At 35.5% G+C, this 19706-nt stretch overlaps 1 long non-coding RNA gene across 1 annotated transcript; it reads right to left on the reverse strand.

Annotated features, from left to right (window-relative positions):
* On the reverse strand, positions 1973-2735 carry LOC110270619. The gene is made up of 2 exons (XR_002360257.1): positions 2679-2735; positions 1973-2087 (listed from the first exon to the last, which is right to left on the reverse strand). It is a non-coding gene; the product is annotated as an uncharacterized LOC110270619 (long non-coding RNA).

Below are 19706 nucleotides of genomic sequence, written 5' to 3' on the forward strand. Positions count from 1 at the left end.
ATTTATAAATGTTACTTTCTTTTTATGAAAATATTATTCATAACATATATCTTTATATTTGATTTGACTTTGATTAAATAAATTTTGATAAGTTAGGTTATTTGTTATTTATACATAAATCATGTTGGCCTATTGAGTGTTTGCATTTTTATACATAAAAATTAAAATCATGCTAGGCTAGTGGATTTTATATTCAATTTTAAAAGCATATTACTCTGCCATTATTTTTATGTGTTAAAGGATAGCATTGAACTTGTGAGTAAATGGTGACAGAGTATTGTGATTTAGTGTTTCTTTATATTGCACTAACCTGACATGATTTACGTATTAAAAGGCAATACAATTTTTCAATGAATCGTGACAAAATAGAATTATTTATATATGAATAAATAGTAATTTTTTTATTCTGTGACTATTTATATAAATTATAAAAAGAACTTATACGTAATAAATTTCAGTTTAAAACATTTTGATAAATATAATTTTTTAATTTCATTTTAATAAAAAACCAAATAACTCACTCCTGTAGACGCAAAAATAATAAACATTCTAATAATATTAAAATATTGTAAAAGTTTCTTTAGTATACATGTATACGAAAGTGGTATGAAGATTAATTTTGTGATTTGGGGTTCGGTGAGAAAAGAAAAATTGGAGCTTAGAGAAGTACCCTTGAATATTCTATTTACTTGGCTGCGATTGAATCTGGACAAGACTTTCGTATTGTCTATGAAGATGAAATAAATTTTAAGAATTGTTAAATGGCCATAATCAATTTATTAGGCGGCAAGATAAAAACATAATCTGGATGAATGAAATGTTTAAAAAAAATGTAACATTTATTACTAAAATATAATTCAGGGCAATTTTGATAAGAAGTTTATGAAAATAAAAATAAAAATACCTGCCTTGTATGTTATATTTAATTTGTTGTTAGAAAATAATAATAACAATAATAATAATAATAATATTTAATTACTGCTTATACTATTATTATGATATTATAATTATTAAAAATGATAATTATATATTAAAAATGCTTATCGTTATTTTTAAAAGCCTAAGTACGCTTTTTTTTTTTAATGTTTATCAATTGAGTAATTGACCAATCAACTCTTTTTTAATAGAAAAAACAAATCATAAATCTTAGAAGTCCAGAACATTTCCCAATGCTTGTTAAAAGAACAGTATAGGACAAGATGGTAATTTTATCTTTCTCTTGGTGGATGAAGAAAAGGACAAGTCTCTTCTTCACCATAGTCATTAGACAAATAATTCTACCTACAAAATTTTCAATCGATCTCATCCTTTGATCTATTTTATTATAAATCTCAATGTTTATAAAGAATGGAATATCATATACCGAAAAAAATAAAATAGACCGATATATGTGAAACGCTTCCAATACAATATTTGATGGACAAAACACTTAAAGAAATCAGAGGAAAGAATATTACATGAAAGTCCTAAAACAAATAATATTATATGAACATTTTTATTTATATTTTTATATAAATCAAATTTATTAAATTTGAATTAGGTCTTTTGTTACTAAATCAAATTAAATAAATTTAAATTAGTAAATAGTATCGATCAGAACCGAACCAAAAATTAATCTGGTCGCACGACTAGGTCACTGAATCATTGATTTAACTGATAAATTACTAATTAAATCGGTTAATTTGGTCTAATTAAATATAAATATAAAATTATAAAAAAATAAGCTTAAAATTAAAAGTTCAAAAGTATGTCTTTACAAACACACTAACAAAGATTAAGTATTAATTTTTAAATATAACTAATGTTACAAAAATATATAACAAATTAGTCACTAATACAAAATATTTTTTTAATTTAAATAAAAAAAATAACATAATAAGTAAATTAAAGTTCAATGATGATTTATGACAACAAAAAATTTAACTACAAAGATGATTTACAACAACAAAATTATGTTATGTAAAATGACTGAAATCCTCTTAGCAATGGCAGACTTGAATCAGTTGCATCTGTTGCAAGCCTTGCTGCCACCACGCTTGAGTTGTGTTCCTCCTCATTGAACCATCCTACTTCATTCCTCAATATAGCTACCATAAACAAATCAAATTCACATTAACAACATTACATGTTTGTTTTAACATCAATTTATCAGTATTAGTCACTTAATTAAGTGTCTGCAAGCATTCTTCTAACTCTAGTGGTGAGGTTTTCACCCGTACTAAAAAAGTAATGTTGAATTAAATATGCAACAACTGCATAGTGTTCAGCTCCAATATATATAAACACATACTCTTTGATTTTCTTCTTCATAGATGCATAATTTCTATAGTAAAATGTTTCAATCATGTTACTCATCACAATTGTAAATGTTGAACTAATGAATTCGAAGAGAATAGAACCAATGAATTCAGCTCATTGATAATTTTTAGCAACAAAAAATTTACCTCCAAATATGATTTAGAACAACAAAAAATTTAGCTAAATTATTATTTTAGTAACACAGCAACAAATTCAACCACCAATGATGATAATCAGCAACAAGTGATGATTTTTAGCTAAAAAAATAGCTTAGTCATATTTTCAGCAACAAATTCACTTTCATCAACAAATTCAAGGCATAGTTATGATTTACAACAAATAAATTGAAACAAAAAAGAATATGGCCGAAGGAAGCTCACCTGCCCGGGGATCAACTGCTGGTGAAGGAAGCTCACCAACTAACGGCTGAAGACGATAACCACCAAATACTGGTTTCGTCTGATTCTGCTGCCGACGATGACGATCGAAGGGAAGGCGATGACTGAGTGCGAGATGGTAACGACATAGAACGCAAAGACTAATGCGTGAGCATCTTATACCCTTTTTTCTAGTTGTTTTTATATTGTTTTTAGTTAGATTTTACTAAGTTTTATTATATTTTAGTGCAAAATTCACCTTTGAATGCTACTTTGAGTTTTTCTTGTGTTTTTATGTTTTAGGTGAGATTCAGAGCAGTTTGGAGAAGTCTGGAGTAAGAAACAAAAAAGCTGTCAGCTCCCCCCTTGGGTGCTGAACGCCCAACTTGACGTTCAACGCCAGCAAGGGGGCAGGAAGTCAGAAGCGTAACCCCCTTCTGGGCGTTCAACGCCCAATCCTGGTGTTGAACACCAGCTTGCTGCCCGTCTCATATGCTATTGGGCCTCCAAAGTGGATTTTAACACTTCTTAGGTTTATCTTATTTTATCTTTGTAATTTTTAATTTAAAATAATATCTTTTCGTTTTAGCATTTATTATTTTAGTATTTAAGGAGGAGATCACTTAAGTTTAGAAGAACCAGATCTTCTTCCTCTACATCTTTTCAAAAACTTATTTTCTTTGTAAAATTGTGAGCAACTAAACCTCTTGGTTAAGGTTAGGAGCTTTATTTATTTCTATGGATTAATATTATTACTTTTCTATTTTAATATATGTTTGATTCAATTCTAAGGTGTGTCTCATTCTTAATCTAATGAAACTGGGTGGAATGGAAGTAGGATCCTTTTTCTACATGAGTTCTTGTGATACTCTAACCAAGGTCAGCTAAACTACAGCTTGAGAACACACCTCCTAGATGGCTAATCCATAACTCGTTGGGGACATGGGAACATCTATTCATCCGGGATCTGGGGTGATTAGGTCCTTTGTGGTATAAACTAGTTTTCTGAACTTCACCCTCCAATTCGAATTGAATGACCACTGACCATGGCGTTTGATGAGGATCAGAGGAGATTAAATTGCTAAGGAATTAGGGTTTAATCACTTACAGTTTGCCACAGAATGAATCATTCATTGTTAAAATAGTTAGTAAGAAGTTTTAATCCAGAAAGATAAACATCTCTGAGACCTTAATTGTTTTTCTTATATTGAGTTCATACTAATTCTTTACTACTTTCTTTATTATCTTGTTTTATGCATTTTCAACAACAACTCTCTTTACTGTTCACCTGTCTAAGCCTAGCAGATAACTATTGCTTGCTCAATCCAACAATCCTCGTGGGATCGACCCTCACTCACCTGAGGTATTACTTGGATGGCTCGATGCAGTTGCCGGTAAAGTTGTGCGAGTTCTAATTCGTGGACCAAAAACCTCTCTGAGACAATGAGTGCAAGACCGAGAGAGAAGTGAGAGACTGGAGATGAGTCACGAGAGAGCTTGAGTGTGACACCGTGAGAGAGCTTGAGCGAGGGTGAGAGGGTTTCTTCAGAGTTCAGAGAAGTGAGTGTGAGAGCGCTTGAGTGAGAGTGAAAGAAGCTGCTTCAGAGTTCAGATTAGGGCATTAAGGTTGGGGTGAGGGGCGTCCTTGAAACAACGCCATTTTCTATTTTTTTTTTAAATTGAACATGACCCGGTCCGGGTTTTATGAACCGGACGGGTCACCGATTTTCACAGAACTCGTCCGGGTTAAACCGATTTTCACCGGGTTCAATGCTTAAGCGATTCAACAAGTGGCTCGGCCCGACCAGATGATCGGGTGACCGGGTTTTCGGTCGAACCGACTGGGGTCGAGCCGGGTTTGATAAATATGGTAAGTATTCGTGTAAAATGAAGCTATTAGTTTCGATTTACTAAGGAAGAAAATTCAAAATGCTACCCATATTTTTATACCCCTAGTAAATCGATATAAGTAGTTTTGATTTAGCCTATAGTTTTATGGGTCATAGTAAATCAAATGGATTAAATTCGAATTACAAGCTCATAGTAAATTGAATGAGTTAAATTCGATTTATGAGTGTAACGTGCTATAGTAGTAAATCGACTCCAATGGCATCGATTTAGCATATATTTCTCTATATATAGAATTCGAATCCACTTGTTTTGAATTATATTTCACCAAACTCAACAAACACAAAACCCAAAGAAACTAAGAAGATTTATACTATAAGATTCAAACTGTGAAAATAGAAGATGACACAAATTAGATCTATCAGTTAGACGGAGTTACCCATATTGCTGGTAGCGTCCATGAAGAGGTCAGTAAATGAAGTTTAATTTATTTTTTTTAAGAAATAAGGTCTTATAAGTGATATTAAATCGCTTAGAACTTGATTAGACGTGTTATTAGAATTTTTAAACATCAAATACTAGTTAGAGTATCGATTTAGGGGTAGTAGTTTGTCAGAGCATTGAAACTACAAATGCATGTTGGATGAGGAATAACTAAGTATTAGTTAGAGTAGTGATAACAAGTTTGTTAGAATTTGTAAGTTTTAAATGTTAAAATTTTAACGAGGTTAGAAATTTTGTTGGAGTTTAATTTAATTTAGTTTAATTTAGGTTTCAAGTGTTAGATTGACTAGGTAGTAAAAGATTAGCAAGGATTTAATATAATTTAATTTACTTAAAGAATTTAATTCTTAAATGTTTGATTAATTATGTTATGTTAGAATTTAATTTGATTTAGGTTAATTTGGTTTAGTTTAATTTAATTTAATTTTTAAATGTTAGATTATCTATGTTCATGTTTGCAATATCTATTACATTAAAGTATATTTTTATTAAAATTATCCGTTTTAGGTTATTTTTGTTTGCTAAATTGTTATGGTTCTTAGAGAATTTTATCATCGTCATGCAGCCCCACCGATGTATTACTAGCATGAGGAGGCAGCATGGTATGCTCCTAGATGAGAGGATCATGCCATACCTGCAGTGGCTGGCTTAGCCCATCTCACGAGACTTAACGACCACTAGTTTAGGTTGGATGAGCCGTTAGTTAGTGTATTTGTTGAGCGATGGCGTTCTGAGACCCATACCTTCCACATGCTGTTCAAGAAGTGTACGATTACGGTACAAGATTGTGTAACAGTTAGGCCTCCCCATAGATGGACAGTATGTCAGTGGATGTCTGACGGACTTCAAGTGGTACATTGACGGCAGCCGACTTGCATGGGATTTGTTCATGGAGTTATTAGGTGTCTTGCCTCTGGCGGATTGCATCGACAAGTTCACTGTGAAGTGCACTGGGATGCAGGAGACATTTAGTGACCTTCTCTAGGACGCAGACGAGGAGACAGTAAGAATGTATGTGAGAGTGTACATCATAATGCTACTATCGACACAGCTCTTCAGTGACAAGTCCGGTACACGCATGCATATTAGGTGGCAATTTCTCACAGCTCTTCGATGATAAGTCTGGTACACAGCTCTTATTAGTTCTTCTTGTTAATTTCTCATTTTGGTCACTTTTATGTTTATGAATTCTTGTTGATTTTGATTTCTATTTAATGCAATTTCATATTTTTATGTTTATGGTTGCTTAATTTAGTTGTTATTATTATTTTCTTGAATTGGGTTGTTGTAGATTTTACTAATTCATGCAATTTACCATACTTTATATTTATGTACATTAGGTCTTTGATGAAATACTTGAATTGGTTTTAGAGTAGATTTTTGCACTCTTGGCTTGAGGGTTCAGTAATTGGAGACTCTTGAATTATCAAAATCTAATGTTGATTGGTAATTGAAAGTTGCTAGTTGGCTTGAATTCTACTAAATCTAATCTTTCATTAGGATTTGATTAGGACTTGTGGACTATAGTCAATTGTGCTCACTTGACTTTTCTTCATTGTTAGAGGATGACTAAGTGAGAGCAATATACACTTACTATCGCAATTGAGGATGACAATAAGGATAGGAATTCTAATTTTCACCCCTAGCCAAGGCTTTTTATATTGATTGATTAACATTCCCTTTTATTAGCTTTGATTTATTAGTTCGTTTAGCATTTATAGTTTCATAGTTGTAGCTTTACTTTCTTGTCATTTACATTTCTTGTTAATTGTCATAACAACTCCCATTTTGTCATAACCAATAATATGCATACTTGCATGCAATTTCTTTGAGAGACGATCCGAAGTTTAAATACTTTCGATTTTTATTGGTTTGACTTAAGTGAAAAACAAATTAAACTTTGATTGAGAGTTATCTATTGGTTTGGATCTATACTTCAACGCAATTATTTTGTGAAAATTTCGAACCGACAATTTTCCTCCATCAGCTACCGAACGTAGCGAGATTAGAAGACATGGGCAGATATAGTTAGGATCCGCCGCTCTATCGTGGTTATACTGGTGCTTGTGCTATGTGGCCGACAGGAACGTGGTTAAGTTGGCCGGTCCATTGCATCTCCCGGAGTCATGGATCTTCTGGCGGTTTCCGAATTCATGCTCGATGAGTTTGACGCCTTTCATTGGCTGTTGGCAACGAGGTACTTAATGGTTATTGTTGTTATGTTTAATAATTTATATTAAATATTATTGTCGTTGTTTATAACATGTATCAGGTGTCAGATGGTCCGTTTATTAGCCAACATTGAGCGAGAAAGGGCCAAGAGTTGCGCAGTGGAGGCTCAGGATAGATTTACTTTGGGCAAGGGATGTGAGTGTTTTAACTTTCAAGCATTTAATATTAAGTGTTTTAAACTACTTACTGGATGTAAATTGACCTGCAATACTCGTTTCTCTTTACCAGTTCGCTTGGATGTCATATAGCACACCGGATATTGTTCAGGTCATTCATCCTGAGATCCTAGAGCCCCAACATACGGAACTATGGAAGATTGTGATGGTATTGATATACTTTGCTATGAAAGTGTGGCATCAGGTGGATAGGGTGCTACCACATCTTGGTAGAGTACAGTATCGCCTACTGCCCGTACTCAATATTGATTTTCTGATGTCAAAGGATGGCAGAGCAGATACCAATGGTTTTCGAACATGTTACAGAGATGACACATATATTGGACCAAGCGGGCTGACCATGTGTTACAATTTGATGTGGTGGCAGACCCAGGACCTTCACAAGCTTACTTGGAGTGGTGACATGAGCATGGGAGGAGATTCTTATCGCTAGAGCTTTTTCTTGGGGACCCTAGAGCAGATGCTATACTAGCCGAGGTGACACAAAGAGGTCCAGGACGGGTCCTTGATATGGATCAGGTGTCAGATGTTCCTGATAAACATCGAGTAGAGCAGAGACATGGTGTTGGGACACGAGCCAGCGATCGTGAATGGAGATGGCTTGATGATGCGATTGATGCCATGGAGGGGAGGGGTCAATCCCACGAGGATTGTGGCTTGAAGTAAGCAATGGTTGTCTTGCAGGTCTTAGTCAGGCGGAATCAGAAGGTTGTTGTTTGATTTAAAGGTTGATAGATAAATATTTATGAGATTATTATAATAGGGATAGGAATTATATGCTGGGAATAGTAAATAATAGGAATAGAGTTGAGAGTCAGAGTTGCTTTGTCTTTCTGAATGAACTCTGGTATTACTGTCTTCCTTGCTTGTGAATGATCTTCTTCTATGACAGGCTGTAAGTGATTGACACTGGTTTGAGCAGCTGCCAATACTTCTCCAGATCTGAACCCCAGGTTTAGTGTAGATCCATCTCTACTTGAGGGTGAAGCACGTACAATCCATTCTCTTAGCAATCCTACTCAAAATGCTACAAACAAGGTCGGATCTTCTGGATCAGAGAATGCTACATCTATGGATTCTAGCCTCTACCATAAAGACCTTAATTTCCCCGAAAATTGGCTGAACTGGTGTCTCGAGAAGTCCCCAATGAAGTCGTGATTAACCGTCTGAGAGATGTATAAACATAGTTGTTGGCTCGTGCTTTCCGGCCAAGTATTCACACGAACACAAGTAGACGCGGGAGTTTGTTAGGCACATTCCATCTTAATGTGATGAACAGAGCTAATTTGTCAGATCATCCTATTCACCACGATGAAGATAGGATATACATCTTAGAGATAGATCAAACACGGATCGAAGAAGAAACAAAAATACTTTTATTCATTCATAAGACTCAGCAGGGCTCCTCCCCTCAACCTAGGAGATTTAGAAACTCATATTGAAAGTAAAAATAATGATAAACGTGTATGATGACTGAAGGTGTCTAAAGATCTGATGTAAAAGTGTGAATTACATAAACATAATCCCTTAAATGCTAAACAAATGACTAGTAAGGGTAAAACAGTCTATTTAGTACTAAAATCAACTTCTGGGGCCCACTTGGTGAGTGTTTGGGCTGAGTTTTGATGAAATCCACATGCTTAGGCTTCCTTGAGCGTTGAACTCCAGTCCTTGCACCTTTTTGGGCGTTAGACTCTAGCTTGGAATCCCTTTCTGGCGCTGGACGCCAGAACTGGTCATGTGGTTGGCGTTGAACGCCAGTTTTGGGCCTTCTAATCCGAAACAAAGTAAGAACTATTATATATTTCTAGAAAGCTCTAAAAGTCAGATTTCCATATCCATTGAGAACACTTCATTTGGACTTCTGTAGCTCCAAAAAAGCTCTTAAGGGTAAAACAGTCTATCTAGTGCTAAAATCCACTTCTGGGGCCCACTTTGTGAGTGTTTGGGCTGAGCTTTGATGAAATCTATGTTCTTAGGCTTCCTTGGGTGTTGAACTCCAATCCTGGCACCTTTTTGGGCGTTAGACTCCAGCTTGGAATCCCTTACTGGTGCTAGATGCCAGAATTGGTCAGATGGCTGGCGTTGAACGCCAATTTTGGGCCTTCTAATTCGAAGCAAAGTATAGACTATTATACATTGTTGGAAAGTTCTAGAAATCAGCTTTCCATAGCCGTTGAGAGTGCTCCATTTGGACTTCTGTAGCTCCAGAAAAACTCTTCCGAATGCAGGTAGGTCAGATCCAGACAGCTTCTGCAGTGCTTCCTCTGTCTCTGAATCAGACTTATGCTCCAGCTCCTCAATTTCAGTCAGAAATTATCTGAAATTCTCCAAAAACACAAAAACTCATAGTAGAATCCAAAAATGTGAATTTAACACTAAAATCTATAAAAACTCAATAAAAACTAAATAAAAACTACTAGCTATATGAAAATGATGTTAAAAAGCGTATAAAATATCTGCTCATCACAACACCAAACTTAAACCGTTTCTTGTCCCCAAGCATCTAAAAACACAGCAGGATAAAAAGAAAATTAAGATACAAATAAATTTCTAAGTTTCAAATGAAGCTTAGTTACAATGAGATGAGCTGGACTTAGTAGCTTTTTGCTTCTAATAATTTTGGCATCTCACTATCCATTGAAACTCAAAGATGTTGTCATCCTTAGGAACTTAGAATCTAGATGATATTTCTTATTTAAACTTATTTTGATTCTTGAACACAGCTTTCTGAGTCTTGGCCGTTACCATAAGCACTCTATTTTCCGCTGTATTACCACTGGATACATTCATGCCACAGACACTTTACCTGGGTGAACCCTTTCGGATTGTGACTCAGCTTTGCTAGTGTCCTCAGATAGAGGTGTCCAGAGTTCTTAAGTACACTCTTTTTGCTTTGGACCACGACTTTAACCGCTCAGTCTCAAACTTTTCACTTGACACCTTCACGCCACAAGCACATGGTTAGGGACAGCTTGGTTTAGCTGCTTAGGCCAGGATTTTATTCCTTTGGGCCCTCCTAACCACTGATGCTCAAAGCCCTTTTACCCTTGCCTTTTGGTTTAAATGGTTACTGACTTTTTCAATCTGCCCTCCTTTTCCTGCATTTTGGGCTATAATGGATTTTTTTTATTTTTTTCTTTTTCTTTTTTGCCATTTTTTTTCTTTCTTGCATGCATATAATAATTTTTTTTCTTTTGCAACATGCTTTTTTTTCTTACTTTTTCTTGCTTTAAGAATCAATTTTCAGATTTTTCAGATTATCAATAATATTTTTCCTTTTTTCTTATTCTTTCAAGAGCCAACATTCATAGATTTCAACTTCAAACATGCACTGTTTAATCATACATTCAGAGAACAAAAGCAAATGACACCACATCAAACTAATTAAACTAATCTTATTTTAAACTTAAAATTCATGTATCTCTCAATTCTTTTAAGATAAAATTTTTTATTTAAGCCAGATGAGAGATATATGGAACATTTTACAACTTAAAGACATCAAATGCAAATGATCATGCAACTAGGACAAAAGAGCAGCTAAATAAACATATAGAAAATAGAAAAATAATAGGAAAGGAGTAAAAGAGAACGAATCCACCTGAATGATGGTGGCCAATGCTCCTCCTTAAGGATCCCATGTAGTGCTTGATCTCTTCTATATCACTCCTTTGTCTTTGTTGAGGCGGCTGCACAGGCTTATGTGCATGCTCTCTAGTTTGCTCCATCCTCTTCTTCTATACTTAAAAGTGATAGAAGTCACAAAGCAGAGCTTTTGCAACACCAAACTTAAGAGTTTTGCTCGCCCTCGAGAAAATATAATCAATGGGGAGGAAGAAGGTGTGGTAGGTGGAGCTTCTGTGGGACCTCTTGGTCCTGAGAGGCTACGGAATTTTAGATTCCCTACTTCTCTGCATTGGCATTTGAATGTCCAGGGGCTGCTCCCTAGCTGGCGTGCAACGTCAGCAATGCTCCCATCTTGGGGCGTTGAATGCCCAGTGAGGACTTCCCCACTGGTGCTCAACTTTGACACTCTTTTCGGAGTGTTCTGTTTTCACTACTATGAATTTTGTCTCTTGACTGGTGCACATGATCATGACTCTGACACTGAAAAGAAAATCAAAATGAAAATAAAATAAATAAGGTTGAGTAAAAGTTAGGTTATCTCCCAACAAGCGCTCTTTTAAAGTCACTGGCTTGACCTTCAGCTCCTTAAGGAGGTGAGTAAGGGCTCATATTTTTGCCATTTACAATGAATTTTCTTCCTATCCTCTCATGAATGAGCTCTACATGCTCTAAAGATAAGACACGGTTCACTGTATATGGTAGGACTGGATTTTTAGTGAAGACAACTCTCATGCCAGGTGAGAGGCCTTCAGTTGGGACTTTCTTATCCTTCCAACCTTTAGGTACTTTTTTTTAGTACCTCTGTGCTTAGAGCTTGTTGAGGGCTGTCCAACACCAAACTTAGAATTGATGTCTGGGGGCTCTGTAAAGTTCTGCATAGAAAGAGAGGGTTGGCACACTAGGTGTTTGATGCGTGAGCATCTTTCCTATTTTTTCCTAGTAAATTTGCATGTAATTTGTTGAGTTTAATTAAGAATTAATTATATTTTAGCCACTATGGATGCTATTTTGAGTTTTGTGCAATATTGTTTATTTTAGGTAGCATTCGGCTGGATTTGATGGAGTTTTTACAGCACAAGAATCAAAGGAGATGGCAGCGAGGAGCAACGCGTACGTGTCAGCGTGACTGACACGTACGCGTGATTTAAAGATTTGCAAAGCAACGCGTTCGCGTGACCGACGCGCACGCGTGACATGCGCAACATGCAAAAAAACGCAGAAAGACACTGAGAGCAATTTCTGGGTTGTTTTGACCCAGTTTCCAGCCTAGAAAACACAGATTAGAAGCTGCAGAATGGACAAATCAAGTGGTCCCCACCCATCAGCTGAAGACTTGTTAATTAATTCGAATTTAAATTCAAATTTGATTTTTAAATAGGAAAATATATTATTTTAATTTTAATTTTAGAAATTTGATTTTTAAATTATTAGGATTAGTTATAAAAGGGGATTTAGATCCATCAGATTAGAACGCAGTACATTTTTACCTGAATCCTTATTTTCTACTTTGAACCATGAGCAACTAATCCTCCATTTTTAAGGTTAGGAGCTCTGTCTATTTCTATGGATTGATTTTATTGCTTTTTCTATTTTAATTTATGTATGGATTTATAATTTAAGAATTGTTTTCGCTCTTTATTTTATGAATTTGGGTGGAACGGAAGTATGACCCTCTTTCTATTTGAGTTCTTGTATAACTTGGAAAAGCTCTTTACTTGAACAACAGCTTGAAAACATATTCTCCTAAAGTTTAATTATCTGGATTTAACGGGATACGTGACATATAATCCTTTTATTTTTAGGTAATTAGAGTTTTTGTGGCATATAAACTGGAATTTGATCATCACTCTCTAATTGAAATTAATTGACCAAGGAATTGGCTGTTGATGAATTTTAGAGGAGACTAGGAAGGACTAAGGAATTAGGGTCTAGTCACATATAGTTTGCCATAAATTAAATCCTACATAATTAAAATAGTTAGTAAGAAAAGTAAATCCGGAAAAATAGATAACTCTGAAGCCTTAACTATCTTCTCCATATTTTTCCCAAAATATTTACTTGCCTTTCTTCAATATTCTTTATATTGTTTAATGTCTTTTATATTGCATCTCAATACCATTTTCTGTTTGTCTAACTAAGCCTATCAAACACTATTGTTGCTTAATCCATCAATCCTCGTGGGATCGACCCTTACTCACGTAAGGTATTACTTGGTACGACCCGGTGCACTTGCCGGTAAGTCTGTGGTTAGAAAATCCGCACCAGTGTTGCACTGTTAGCTCTCTCATAAAAGGAGAATTAGGATGAGGCATCTTGAATAAGATGTGATCCTCCCCTAACTTTAGGGTTAGTTCTCCCTTAGCCACATCAATGATAGCATTAGCTTTGGCTAGGAAAGGTCTTCCAAGGATGACACAGTCATCTTCATCTTCTCCAATGTCCAAGATAATGAAGTTTGCAGGATTGTAGTGGTTTTCAACCTTAACCAAGACATCCTCACTAAGCCATATGGCTTCTTCATGGTCTTGTCTGCCATCTCTAGTGAGATGTTTACAGGTTGTACCTCAAGGATTCTTAACTTCTCCATTATGGAGAGTGGCATGAGGTTGATGCTTGACCCTAGGTCACATAGAGCCTTTTCAAAGGTCATAGTGCCTATGGTGTAAGGAATTAGAAAGCGTCCAGGATTTGGAAGCTTCTGAGGTAGCTCTTGCTGAACCAAAGCATGGAATTCTTTTGTGAGCAGTGGAGGTTCTTCCTCCAGAGGCTTTGTACCAAATAACTTGGTATTTAGCTTCATTAAAGCTCTTAGGAAACGAGCAACTTGCTCTTCCCTGGTGTCTTTATCCTCACTTGAGGATGAGTAGTCATCAGAGCTTATGCATTGCAGAAGTGCATTCAAAGGAACCTCAATTGTCTTGATGGTTTCCTTTAGTTCTAGGCTAGAGAGTTCTTGAGTGGGCTTTGAGCACTCAAAGGGTGTGCTGTGGCTAGCATTCAACGCCAGCTCTGTGAGGTTACTAGGCATTGAATGCCTTTGCTGTCCACCCTAACTGGCATTAAACGCCAGTCCCTCTAGCATTTTGGGCGTTGAACACCCAGCAGGGATGTTCTTGCTGGCGTTCAACACTATCTTCTCTGAGCTGATGGGCGTTGAACGCCCAGTGAGGGGTTCCTCACTGGCGTTCAGCGCTTGCATGACTTCCTGGTTGGGCGTTGAACACCCAGTGAGGGGTTCCTCACTGGTGTTTAACACCAGGAAGCCTTCCTGTTTGGGTGTTGAACGCCCAGCCAGTGCTCCCTGGCTGGCATTCAACGCCAACTTTTTTGCCAGGATGGGCGTTAAACGCCCAGTAAGGACTTCCTCACTAGTGTTTAACGCCAGGCTTGCTGCCATTGTGGGCGTTAAACGCCTAGTGAAGGCTTCTTCATTGGCGTTCAATGCCTTCCCATTCTCCTCCAATTCGGCCTCAACCTCCATGGTTATGGCCTTGCACTCTTCTCTGGGATTAACCTCAGTATTACTGGGAAGAGTGTTAGGAGGGATCTCAGGGATCCTCTTGCTCAGTTGACCAACTTGTACTTCCAAGTTTCTAATCGAGGACCTTGTTTCATTAATGAAACTATGAGTGATCTTAGTGAGGCTGGAGACTAGAGTGGCTAAGTCAGAAAGGCTATGCTTAGAGGTCTCCATATTCTCTTGAGAAGATGGGAATGGTGGTCTGTTATGGAACCTATTCTGGTTCCTACCACCTTGGTTGTTATTGAAAACTTGCTGAGGTTTCTGTTGATCCTTCCATGAAAGGTTAGGATGATTCCTCCATGATGGGTTGTAAGTATTTCCATAGGGTTCTCCCATGTTATTCACCTCCTCCATGGTGGGTTGATCAGGATCATAAGCTTTATCTTCAAGAGAAGCTTCCTGACTACTTCCAGGTGCAGTTTGCATCCCAGTTAGATGTTGAGAGATCATGTTGACCTGTTGGGTCAAGATCTTATTCTGAGTTAGGATGGCATTCAGAGTCTCAACTTCATGAATTCCTTTCTTCTGAGAGATTCCATAGTTTACAGGATTTCTTTCAGAAGTGTACATGAACTGGTTGTTAGCAATCATTTCAATGAGTTCTCTTGCTTTTGCAGGTATCTTCTTCAAGTGAAGAGATCCACCTGTAGAGCTATCCAAGAAAATCTTGGATATTTCAAACAAACAATCATAGAACACGCCTATGAGGGACCATTCTGAGAGCATGTCAGGAGGACATCTCCTGATCAGTTTCTTGTATCTTTTCTAAGCTTCATAGAGGGATTCACCTTCTCTTTGTATGAAGGTTTGAACTTCTACTCTAATCTTGCTCATCATTTGAGAAGGAAAGAACTTAGCCAGAAAAGCATTTACAAGCTTTTCCCAAGAGTCAAGACTCTCTCTTGGTTGGACATCCAACCAAAACTTAGCTCTGTCTTTTAAAGCAAAGGGGAAAAGCATCAGCTTATAGACTTCAGGATCAACTCCATTAGTCTTTATAGTATCATAGATATGTAAGAATTTAGCTAGAAACTGATGTGGATCTTCCATTGAAAGTATATAGAATTTGTAGTTCTGCTGCAGAAGAGAGACTAACTGAGGCTTAAGCTCAAAATTGTTAGCTCCAATGGTAGGTACAGCAATGCTTCTGCCATAAAAGTCAGAGGTAGGCATGGTGAAGTCACCAAGGACCTTTCTAGGCTCCTCTTGTGGTTCGGTCATATCCCCTGTTTCTTGTTCAAAACTTTCTGAAATGTCTCTTCCGGAGTGTTGTGCTTTAGCTAGGTGTAAACGCCTCCTTAGAGTCTTCTCAAATTCAGAATCAGGAGTCAAGAGGGGTTTTTTATCCCTATTCCTGGTCATAAACAAGAAGAAAAGAAAAGAAGAAGATAGACTATGCCAATAGACAAGAAGCTCCTTCTTAAAGTCAGAAGTAGAGAAAGAAGAAGAAGATAAAAATAAAAATAAATAAAAGAAGTAGAAAAAAATACCTTGTAAGTAGTAGATAAGAGTAAACAAAAGAAGATAGAAGAAAAGAAATCACAAGAAAGCTTTTTGTACCACTTGGACAAAAGAGCTTCCAGTAAAATATGAAGAAGAAAGGAAAGAAGATAAAGAATTGTAGGTAAAGAGTCAAAGGAAGTAAAGTTGAATGAATAGAGATGAGAAGAGAAGAGGTATAAATAGAAAAAGTAAATAACAATTAAAATATTTTTTTTTTCAAAAATTAGATTAAATTAATTTTAAAAAGATTTAAATTTTAATTGTTAAATTTTCAAAAATAGAGGAGGGAAGAGAAGAAGAAGTTTTCGAAAATTAAGAGAGATGAGAGTTAGTTAGGTGGTTTTGAAAAAGAAGAGAGAGAAGAAGGAGAGATGTTTTAAAAAATTAAGAATAGAAAAGTTAGTTAGGTGGTTTTGAAAAAGATGAGAGAGAAGAAGAGAGATATTTTTGAAAATTTGAGAGAGGTGAGAGTTAGTTAGGTAGTTTTGAAAAAGAAGAGAGAGAAGACGAGAGTTAGTTTTCGAAAATTAAGAAGAGAGAGTTAGTTAGGTGGTTTTGAAAAAGATGAGAGAGAAGATATTAATTGAAAAAAAGATAAAAATGAAAATAAAAGATAAGATAAGAAAAGATTTGAATTTTAAAAATAAGATAAGATAAGAAATTAAAAAGTTTTTGAAAAAGATATGATTTGAATTTTGAAAAAGATAAGATAAGATGTTTAAATTTTGAAAAAGATATGATAAGTTTTGAAAAAGATAAGATTTTTGAAAAAGATATGATTTTTAATTTTGAAAATTTTGATTTTTGAAAACTTGACAACTAAGATATGATAAGATAAAAATTTAAAATCTAAATCTGAATTTTTATGTTCATTTTCGAAAATTAAGGAAAAAATTAGTTAGAAAAGATATTTTTTTATTTTTTGAATTTTATGATGAAAGAGAAAAATACAAAAAAGACACAAGACTTAAAATTTTTAGATCTAGCACCCCTTTATTTTCGAAAATTTGGAGGAAAATACCAAGGGACACCAAACTTAAAAATTTTAAGATCAAGACAAATACAAAACTCAAGAACACCTTGAAGACTCACAAGAACATAGAACAAAATTTAAAGACTCAAAGAACACAAGAACATAAAAAAAACACCAAACTTAAAACTTTTAGAAAACCAAAGTAAAATTTTTGAAAAACACAAAGAAAAACACAAGAAAACACTAAACTTAAAGATTTGACACAAGATTAAAGTAAAGAAAAATTATTCTTGAAAAAATTTTTAGAAAGAAAGACTCATAAAAATCGAAGAACACAATAAGAACAAAAACAAAAGACTCAAAACAAGAACAAAGATCAAAAAGATATAAAAGATATTTTTTTATTTTTTGAATTTTATGATGAAAGAGAAAAATACAAAAAAGACACAAGACTTAAAATTTTTAGATCTAGCACCCCTTTATTTTCGAAAATTTGGAGGAAAATACCAAGGGACACCAAACTTAAAAATTTTAAGATCAAGACAAATACAAAACTCAAGAACACCTTGAAGACTCACAAGAACATAGAACAAAATTTAAAGACTCAAAGAACACAAGAACATAAAAAAAACACCAAACTTAAAACTTTTAGAAAACCAAAGTAAAATTTTTGAAAAACACAAAGAAAAACACAAGAAAACACTAAACTTAAAGATTTGACACAAGATTAAAGTAAAGAAAAATTATTCTTGAAAAAATTTTTAGAAAGAAAGACTCATAAAAATCGAAGAACACAATAAGAACAAAAACAAAAGACTCAAAACAAGAACAAAGATCAAACAAAGAAAATAAAAATATTTTTGAAAAAGTTTTTATGGTTTTCGAAAATTTGAAGAAGAGTAAAACAAAAATAAAAGACTCAAAGACTCAAACCAAGAACACTAATTAAACAAAGAAAAATAAAAATATTTTTCAAAAGGGTTTTGAAATTTTCGAAAATTTGAAGAAGAAGAAAATAAAAATAAAGGACTTTAATCAAAGTTATACTCTTGCAAAAATCAGAGACTCCAAAAGAACATAAATTGAACAAAGAGAAGAAAAATATTTTTTTGAAAAAGGTTTTAATTTTTTTTCGAAAAAATAGAGAAGAAGAAAATCAAAATCATAGACTTAACAAAAAAAAATTACTTGATCTAGAGAGCAAGACAATCTGGCAGTTTGTCCAAACTCAACAATCCCCGGCAAGGACGCCAAAAACTTGGTGCGCATGTACGCAAAACCCACACTATTTTGTACAGCAGCAGTACCAGCAAGTGCACTGGGTTGTCCAAGTAATACCTGAGCGAGTCAGGGTCGATCCCACGAGGATTGTGGCTTGAAACAAGCAATGGTTGTCTTGCAGGTCTTACTCAGGCGAAATCAGAAGGTTGTTGTTTGATTTGAAGGTTGATAGATAAATATTTATGTGATTATTATAATAGGGATAGGAATTATATACTGGGAATAGTAAATAATAGGAATATAGTTGAGAGTCGGAGTTGCTTTGTCTTTCTGAATGAACTCTGGTATTACTGTCTTCCTTGCTTGTGAATGATCTTCTTCTATGGTAGGCTGTAAGTGATTGACACTGGTTTGAGCATCTGCCAATACTCCTCCGGATCTGAACCCTAGGTTTAGTGTAGATCCATCTCTACTTGAGGGTGAAGCGCGTACAGTCCATTCTCTTGGCGATCCTACTCAAAACGCCATAGACAAGGTCGGATCTTACGGATCAGAGAATGCTACATCTATGAATTCTAGCCTCTACCACAGAGACTTTAATCTCCCCGGAAATCGGCTGAACTGGTGTCTCAAGAAGTCCCCAACGAAGTCGTAATTAATCGTCTGAGAGATGTATAAACATAGTTGTTGGCTCGTGCTTTTCGGCCAAGCATTCACACAAACCCATGTAGACGCGGGTGTTTGTTAGGCACGTTCATCTTAATGTCATGAACATAGCTAATTTGCCAGATCATCCTATTCACCACGATGAAGATCGGATATACATCTTAGAGATAGATCAAACACGGATCGAAGAAGAAACAGAAATACTTTTATTCATTCATAGGACTCAGCAGGGCTCCTCCGCTCAACCTAGGAGGTTTAGAAACTCATACTGAAAGTAAAAACAATGATAAACGTGTATGATGACTGAAAGTGTCTAAAGATCTGATGTAAAAGTGTGAATTACATAAACATAATCCCTTAAATACTAAACAAATGACTAGTAAGGATAAAACAGTCTATTTAGTGCTAAAATCCACTTCTAGGGCCCACTTGGTGAATGTTTGGGCTGAGCTTTGATGAAATCCATGTGCTTGGGCTTCCTTGGGCGTTGAACTCCAGTCCTGGCACCTTTTTGAGCGTTGGACTCTAGCTTGGAATCCCTTTCTGGCACTGGACGCTAGAACTGGTCATATGGCTGGCATTGAATGCCAGTTTTGGGCCGTCTAATCCGAAGCAAAGTATGGACTATTAAATATTGATGGAAAGCTCTGAAAGTCATATTTTCATAGCCGTTGAGAACGCTCCATTTGGACTTCTGTAGCTCCAGAAAAGCTCTTTCGAGTGCAAGGAGGTCAGATCCGGACAGCATCTGCAGTGCT

Source organism: Arachis ipaensis, chromosome B04 (assembly GCF_000816755.2).
Source record: "Arachis ipaensis cultivar K30076 chromosome B04, Araip1.1, whole genome shotgun sequence".
Taxonomy (NCBI): domain Eukaryota; kingdom Viridiplantae; phylum Streptophyta; class Magnoliopsida; order Fabales; family Fabaceae; genus Arachis; species Arachis ipaensis.